This window comes from Octodon degus, unplaced genomic scaffold (assembly GCF_000260255.1).
Source record: "Octodon degus isolate 3935 unplaced genomic scaffold, OctDeg1.0 scaffold00029, whole genome shotgun sequence".
Classification (NCBI taxonomy): domain Eukaryota; kingdom Metazoa; phylum Chordata; class Mammalia; order Rodentia; family Octodontidae; genus Octodon; species Octodon degus.
This window is the reverse complement of record NW_004524605.1, coordinates 15,924,736-15,931,164: the sequence shown is the minus strand read 5'-3', so window position 1 is coordinate 15,931,164 and position 6,429 is coordinate 15,924,736. Positions and strand designations below refer to the sequence as shown.

The following is a 6,429-nucleotide window of genomic DNA, read 5'->3' as shown; positions in this document are numbered from 1 at the left end:
CCACAGATTTCAAAAATTAAAATTCTTTCTAGATAAAAACAAACCAAACTAAACCTCCATAAACTCGATTTGATCTTTCTCAGGTGAGTGAGAAGCCATCTGTAGTCTTTCCCATGGAGATTTGGAACTGGGGAGAGGATCAAAGAAATAAAAGGCTTCCTGGGGAGTGCATGCAGGGCAGCTCTGAGGGCCACAGGCAGGCCAGGAGTAGGGTGCAACCATGCACTGAGGTGTACATTTAAGGAAGTGTTCGTTCTCCAAGTAAGCCCTAAAATGGCATAGCCCAGAAAGTGAAGACCTCCTTAAATGCTGTTGTCCAGGTGGCTGGCTGGTTTTTCCCTGTGCTTGGTCCAGGGTATGGGAACAGGAAAGGGAGGGAAGAAGACCTGGAATGAGCAAGGGCAATTAGCATAGGTCAGGACAGATGGAGAAGAGCCTGAGGAGTCCGTGCACTGGCAGGAAGACCACCTGAGCCAGTTCTGCCAGCTGCATGATTCTTCTCCAACTTTCCTGCCTCACAGGGAGCTGTTGGGCACTGAGAGCCTCACTGTTTGCTTCCTGGGTATTGCCACACCCCCTGGAAGTCTCAACTCAGTCCTACCCCAAGTGACCTCCACGGAAAGTGTGAGAATGTCAGGAGCAGCAGTTGTTTTCAAACCCCAAACCAAGCAAGGGAAAGAGTTGTTGCTGCAGTGTCTGATTATAGGGCTATAATTCTCCTGACTATCCAGAAGTCCCCAGAGTTGCAGGGACCTTTGGAAGTGGCTAAGCCAGGGGTGTCAGCTAAGTGAGAGGCCCAGGAGCACAGCCTGGGCCTCTGGTTTCTCTGAGAGTCCTCAGGAGGAGGGCAGACTTGTTGCCCTTGAGGCACTGCCCTGGTTAATTCTGAGACAGAGGCTGGGCCTTGGAGGAAAAGAGCCTCCTGGCCTCTGGAGGGGAGCTTAGCAGGAGTCCAGGGGAGCAGGATTGCTCCTCCTGCTGCCTCTTTGGCTCTCCAGTCAAACGCCTGTGGTCTGAGCCCAGCGAAGGGGCAGCTGAGTTTGTTTTGGTGTTCAACTCAGGGAAGAGGGACATGATTTCAACATAGAAAAAATAAATGGTTTTCAAGAGAGAGAGAAAAGGCTTCCAGCGGGAGCCCTTGAAGGCTCTAACCCCGTCTGCTCCCTCCCAACGTCAAAGAATAAACGCCCGACAGGAGCCAATGGTTAGCAAGCTGCCTTGGGGAAATTAAAAAGCAACAGAGTGGGCGTGGCACCCGTGAGCCCAAGATGCCGTGAGGGTCCACAGGGCCTCAGCATGGGCTTCTCCAAGACCCCCCCTGCACATTACCTGGATCCTTGCTGGAACTACTCTGTTGCTGCTTGAGGGAGCTAGAAGGAGGAGAGACACTGGGTGACGGGAGAGCTGTGACAGCTGTGTACAGATGTTGGCTGGTGGGGCAGCTGTCATTGGCTAAGGGAGGTCACTGACCTTCCTGGGACTCCAGAATATATATTTAAGACCAGAAAACAGAGCTAAGGGAAACGTATTTTCCTGCCAACACAAGCTAAATAAATAAGTGAAAATAAAAATAAACAAAAAGTAAATAAAATGAAAGATCGGGCTTTCTGCTATGGGATCCCCAACCTCAGTCACCAACCTCAGTCACCTCTACGGGATCCCCAACTTTCATCACCTCTCGCCCATACCCCACTGGAAACTGTCCTTTCTCCCGGCGATGCTGTCTCATCAATCTGTCTCTTTCTTGCAAATTACTTATCAAAGTCTATAAATATCACGCCTGCTGCCTGATTGCTTGTTTACTTTCTGTTCTCGAGTCTGAGTGAGAAGCGTCATGAGGACAGAGGTCTCAGGGGCTGGCTCACCACTGCTCCTTCTGGGCCTAGCGCGGCTCCTGGAACCCAGTGGGAGTTCCGCTGATGGCTGTCCATTGGGAAAATGAAGACTGAATGAGTTCTCCGGGGGGAAATGAAATTTCCACAATTGGGAGGATTTAAGAAGTTGGATGGCCAGTAGGCGGGAAGCCAACCCAACTCCTGCGTTAGTTGAAGGTGAGCTAGAGGCTGTGACAAGAAAATCTGAACTATATTTATTATGGCTCACTCATAAAAGAGTTATTTTTGCTCATGTAAAGTCGTAGTTGGATGTTTCTGACAAGTAGATACCGCTGTTCTTGGAGGTGGATAGGAGACTTGGGTCCCTTTTATCTTGGGACTCTGTCACCTTCTAAGTGAGGCTTTTAGGTCATCATGCTTAACTGCATGGAGCAGTTTAGGAGAGAGGAGGGAACTGCAAGCTGGGCCTGGAAGAGGAGCGCACATACTCCCTAGGCCCACTGCTAATTACAAGGATTGGGTCACAGCCCAGGAGGAAGAGGGGACAAGTTTGGTTCATAACCCGCCAGGCTCTGCCATGCCTATGCTGGGCAGGAGGTGGGACCAGATGGCTTCTGGGAGCCTGTCCAATTCTCAGCTTTTCAGTTTGAAGATTTTGTTTCCCTTTTACAACAACTCAGCACTTAAAGAGATAAAAGATCCTCGTCACCTCTCTTTCTTCTGTAGCTTTGTGATGTTTTTCTTTTGCTCAAGAATTCTGTTATGTGTTTCTGGTGTATCATTAAGGACAGTGAGAACATTTGCTTAGGCAACCACAAAAATGCCCAGGGTGGACAGATGTGTCTCCCACTAATGCTTCCATCACTCCCTAGGTATGTGGCCTTGAGCACGTTGCCTAACCTTTCTGGCCCTCTGCTTTCTTTTCCAGATATAAGGAAAACAACAACAATACCTACCTCTTAACATTGTGAGGCTTAAAGGAGCAGGGGTATGTACTGCTTATGGTCCATTTATTGTAGGCCATTAGCATAAGTGCTTTATTTTCATCATCTTTTAAAAATTTCACAGCAAATCAATGGAGTAGATCTATTACTAGCCCTAGTTTCATAGAGGCAAATGCAGAATCACTGAGAGATTAAGCAGTTTGCCTAAAGCTATTCAGCTAATAGGTTGGGAATCAGGACTTAGAGGAAATCATCCAGCTCCAAAACCCATAAGGTGTGTAATAAATAGACAGTAGCAATCCTAAACGGGATGGTTTTTCTTTTGTTGTAATTTGTTAGAGACTGAACCAGTCCTAGGTTTACTTATAATATCAGTACTGGTTTGTGGAATGTCTCCCAGCCTCTAAATTGTCTTTCTGTATAGCTGTTAGTTTGCTAATTGCTTACAATAACTGCAAGGTAGTTTTTTCATTGCACCCAGTCTAAAAGGGTTAAAAAGGAACCCCACAAGGCATAAGTCACTGGCCAAGATCACAGAGCCAGAAAATAGTGGAGTTGGCTTTCAAACTCTGACTTTGATAAAGACATTGCTCTGGCCTCAGACTGGTGCCTGGCACATATTAAGCATGACATTAGTGCTTACTAAAAACTGAATCAAATACATGTCACACCCCGCTGACCCCCCTCAACAAATATTTCTCTAGCACACGCCACCATCTGTGGAGGGCGAGTGCTTGTGGCCCAGGCCTCGGGTCTTCTCTTGCTCCCTCTGCTGCTCTTTGTCCTCAGTGTCCTCAGGTTGGATCTTGGCTGGGCTGATGGGCTCTGAGGCAGCTTCCTGAGACTGGGACCTATTCTAGTCAAACATATTTGGCTGCTGCTCTTCCTGTTTTTCAGGCCTCTGCTTGCTGCAGTCCGATAGAATCATCTTCTCCAATGGTGTTAATTAACAGTGATCTTGTGTCCCAGCACTCACCTAGATGACTTATTTACCTAAAAATGGGGCTTCCATTGACCCAAAGGAATGGTTAATGGCAAGATTTCTGGCAATTCACAGGCCTCTGGGGGAGACATTTTTGGGCTTGAAGTCCCTCCACATAAAGAAGGGAAGGTTGAGTCTGTTTAGGGTTTTACCTGGAGTCCATCCTGACTGAGAGAAGTGAGACAGTGCTTCTCTTTGACTCTACCCCCTTTTATAAAAGCTTTTCCTTAATTTGTTTTACAAGATTCCTAACATTCTTTGTCAAGTTGAATTCAAAATTATTTCTAACTTGTGCTTTTCAGGGCCTAGATCCACAAACTCCTGAAGTCAAGTTGGGAAACATGTTCACTCCTGTTGTGTGTACCATGGAAGGTGGAGGGTGGCAGTTAGTGCGGTTTAAACAGTTCCTGCACCTGCTAGAGCCAGCCCTCCAGTAGCCTAGGAGCACAGCCACCCAGAAGAGGAAAGCTTTGAAATTTGTGTTTGGCCCTGGAGCTCTTGGCCACTGATGGGAGTGGCAGCTCTACAGATCTTCGGCCAGTTTCACTAAATCTCGGTTGTACATCAGACAGCTTCTAGGTGCTGAGGCAGCAAAGGTGAATGGGTCAGCTGTGGTCTCCTGTCTTCATTCCTTTGGGTTGCTGCTTTAGTTATGGTTCTTGTTGAGACAAGACACCTGGTATCCAAAGTTAAAAGCAGGAAATGTTTATTTAGCTCAGTTTGTGAAGGTTTTAGTCCATAACTGGATGACCCCAAGGCAGGGTGGCATGGCAGAAGAGAACAGTTCGTGGTGGGCAGAAGGCAGCAAAGCAAGCAAGGGAGCGAGCAAGCCCCTTTAGATCCCCTGGGTTGTATGCAGGCTACCAGGATAAGTCCAATTCATCAGTTGATGAATGGATTCAGTAGTTACCCACCCTTAATTGTAGCATTGCACCATGACTCAATCACACACTCTAGATCCAGCCACCTCTGAAAAAGCCTCACCTAAGCATGAGGCTTTGAGGGGACATCTAGACACAAACCATAGCAGTTTCTATAACAACAGTGTCAGATAAGCTGGGTAGCATATAAACCTTAAACATTTGTTTTTCACGGATCTGCAGGCTGGGAAACCCAAGATCTAGGTGCTGGCAGGTATGGTAGCTGGGGAGGGTCATAGCACCTTCTCTCTAGGTCTCCACATAATGGAAAGGACAAAGGAGCATGCTATTTTATAAGGGCACTAATCTCATTCATAAAGTCAGTGCCTTCATGACGTAATCTCCCAAATACACCCCTTATACTATCACTTTGAATGTTAGATTCTGGCATTGAAGTTTGAGGGTGGAACACACAAATATTCAGACCACAGCATTCATCCATGTCCTCAGAAAGATTCATGGCCTTCTCACATGCAAGTTATAGTTATTCCTTTCCAGTAGCCACAAATGTCCTAACTTGTTCCAACATTAATCATGAAGCCCAAAGTCTCATCTCAATGTTATCTAAGTCAGATAGTGGCTGAGAGCTAAGGTACAACTTGTCCTGAGGGAAACTGTCCTCCAGCCATGAGCCCATGAAATCAAACTTGTTATGTACTTCCAAAACACAGTGGTGGGATTGGCATATGATAGACATTCCCATTCTAATAAGAAAAACAGAAAGGAATAGGAGCAAGTGCCAAATCAGGCCCCAAACCCTCACGTCTGAGAGGAATCTTTGACGGTAGCTCCTGCCTTCTGGGCCCAGAGGCAGACACCTTGCTTCTGCAGCTTTGCTGGATGGGTCTAGGGTCCCATGTACTTGGGAAGACTTTGGCAAAGCTTTCTCATCTAGTGCCTAATTTTAGAGGGAAAGCTTTCAGTTTTTCCCATTTAATATGATGCTAGCAGTAGACTTTTTCTAAATGTCTTTCAGCAGATTAAGATAAAGTCCTGTAGATATTTTCTTCAGAGTTTGTATCGCGAATGGATGTTGGATATTGTCAAAAGCTTTTCTGCACTTGCTGCGATGATCATGTCATTTTCATTTTTGCTTCTGTTCATTACATTTAAATGTTCTCTTTACTGATTATGTATGTTGAAACATTCTTGTTTCTCTACTTGGTTATGATGTATGATCTTTTTTGATGATTTACTGCACTCTTGTTGATGATTTACCAACATCTTGTTGAGGAATTTTTCATCTATTGTCTCTTGGGCTTCATTATTTTGAATCTATATGTTTATATCTTTTAGTTATGTCTGTAGAATTTTCAGCATCATTTTTCATGTATTTGTTCTACTCTATTATTTCTTCACCTTCTAAGAATCTATTTGCATGTTAGAATCTTAATAGGATTTCACGGTTCAATGAGGGAGCATCTTTTTATTTTTTTACTTCTTTTAGCTTTACTAAAATATAAAACAAAATTTCATAATGGAAAATAATAAGAGCATAGCAATAGTTCAGGTATTGTGTATTGTTGTCTTCAAAGTAGTTATTCAGCATATGAGGTAAAAACTGAATAGGTTTTTGCAAAAAACGAAACAAGCCATAACTCAAAGCTTTCTTTTCAATGAACTAAGATAATCTAGTTTAATAAATGAAACTAACCTATGTAATAAAAATTTTTGAAACAACAGAATGTATAATTTAGAGAAGTATTTGAAGTTCTCCCTATTTATCTTCCTTCTGTTTTGCTCCTTGT

The 6,429-nt window shown here is 44.6% G+C and overlaps 1 long non-coding RNA gene across 1 annotated transcript; it reads left to right on the top strand.

The window, feature by feature from the left end:
• The first annotated feature begins 1,742 nt into the window (after window positions 1–1,742).
• Window positions 1,743–4,290, top strand: LOC111816253. The gene is made up of 3 exons (XR_002820697.1): window positions 1,743–2,051; window positions 2,764–2,823; window positions 4,064–4,290. It is a non-coding gene; the product is annotated as an uncharacterized LOC111816253 (long non-coding RNA).
• Window positions 4,291–6,429: the final 2,139 nt, after the last annotated feature.